We start from the raw sequence: 2,112 nt of genomic DNA on the forward strand, positions 1-2,112 counted from the left end.
ATATATCAATGAAAAATATTTCAATACAAATGTATTAATTTCCAGCAAAATATCCAGTAAATATCGGTGCCTTGTTGTACCACTCTTCTGAATTTATATATATATATATATATATCCTCATCATCGTTTAATGTCCAGGCTTGTTAGAGGCCCACAAAACTTTAAGTAGCATGGTGTTGAATCAAACTGCTTTAAATAATATATGTAACTCCTACTAAATGTGTTGAGTGCCTTTTCTTTTCATTTGTCCACCCACTCATGTATATACAAGGTGCATAAGATATTTGAGGACAGATTTATGTTTACAAAAAAACAGATATATAATAAGAGATAATAACTTTATTTATCAAAAAATGCTATGAGGATAAAAATAAACCTTTTTTTCTATAATGTTATTCAATAAAGCCACCTTCACCTTCAACGGCTGCTTCTGTATGAAATCTAAATCCTCTACATACTCAAATCAAGTGGTCCTGGTTCATTTTGGACATTACTCTGACTATGGCAGCTTTCATAGAATCTTTGGTGTGTGTTAATTGATCTCTCTCCCAACAACGCTCCACATATAATAGTCCAGTGGATTGAGATCTGGGGGATTAGGAGGCCAAATGTTAGGGGTTACGTGAACATGAAAATTTTCAGCCATCTATTCCAGTGTTACTAGAGCCATGTGCAATAGTGCAGTTTTACTGAAACACATATGGCCTTCCTTGCTTACACTGTCTATCCAGGGCTTAACAATTATTTCCAGGACCACAATGTAGGCGGCAGAGTTAACGCTAAGGCTTTGTGGAAAGAAGTAAGGAGGCATCATCTGTCCTTCATAGCTGACAACCACTAAAACCATGACAGTTGCAGGAAATTTTGTATGCATAACACTTGGAACTTCAAAAGGGTCTGCACATAACCATCAGTCATTTCTTCTGTTAACTTTTTGATCTTGGTTGAAGTTTTTCTCGTTTGAGAAAAACCAAATCAAATCTTCAGCAGCTGGATTTTTCAGTTTGTTTAAGAGCCTTTTAGATCTGATGTAGTGATTTTATTTTGCTTTTTAGGACAAATTGACCTTTCCTCATCATATAAAATTTATATCTGATGTCTTCATGGACAACATTTCTGACTGTTCCTTCTGACACATGGAGATCTTTTGCAATTGACCTCATGGACTTTCTGCGATTGTAATCAATGGTCAGTTGAATTTGCTGAATAAATTCAGGTATTCTGATGATTTCAGATCATTTAGAATGCTTTTTATGCTTTGAAACAGGTGGTGATACGTTTCCATCTTAAGTCTCTAGCTCCTTACAAACTTTGTAGGCGAAAGATTTGGCAACATTTAAAAATCGAGATATTTCTAAATGGCTATGCTCAGCCTTTATAACCACAATAACAGCATGCCCCTTCATTTCTTGAGTAAGCTGAGGGTCTGCCTTTATCATTTTCTGAAACAAAGATTATACAGAGTTAGCAAAAAATGCAGCAATGACCCCAAAAAGGTATGTCCTCAAATACCTTATGAACCCTGCACATATACATACATACATACATATATATATATTCCTGGTGAAGGCTGGTTTATGGGGTTACCCTGAGTTTCCCATCCATAAAGGGTTTAACTTTGTGGTGTATCGTCAAACCCCAAGATCTGTTGACAGGCCAACAGGTCTTGAGATCTGACAATACGCAAGAAAGCTAAACCTTTTATGGACGGGAAATCCAGGGTAACCCCATAAACTGGCCTTTACCAGGAAAAAATATAAACTACTCTACTTCTTAGAGTGTGCTTCTTTTCTGGATTTATGTTTTTTCTAAAAATGAGATATATATCATCATCATCATCATTTTTGTTTAACGTCTGCTTTCCATGCTAGCATGGGTTGGACGATTTGACTGAGGACTGGTGAACCAGATGGCTGCACCAGGCTCCAATTTGATCTGGCAGTTTCTACAGCTGGATGCCCTTCCTAATGCCAACCACTCCGAGAGTCTAGTGGGTGCCTTTACGTGCCGCCGGCACGAGGGCCAGTCACACGGTACTAGCAACGGCCACGCTCAAAATGGTGCTTTTTAGGTGTCACCTGCACAGGAGCCAGTCCAGCGGCACTGACAAGG

The 2,112-nt window shown here is 38.1% G+C and overlaps 1 protein-coding gene across 1 annotated transcript in view; it reads right to left on the reverse strand.

Annotated features, from left to right (window-relative positions):
* The window catches only part of LOC106884299 (uncharacterized), a 38,883-nt gene that overhangs the window by 1,406 nt on the left and 35,365 nt on the right, over positions 1–2,112 (reverse strand). The gene's annotated exons all lie outside the window — the stretch shown is intronic.

This window comes from Octopus bimaculoides, chromosome 5 (assembly GCF_001194135.2).
Source record: "Octopus bimaculoides isolate UCB-OBI-ISO-001 chromosome 5, ASM119413v2, whole genome shotgun sequence".
NCBI lineage: Eukaryota > Metazoa > Mollusca > Cephalopoda > Octopoda > Octopodidae > Octopus > Octopus bimaculoides.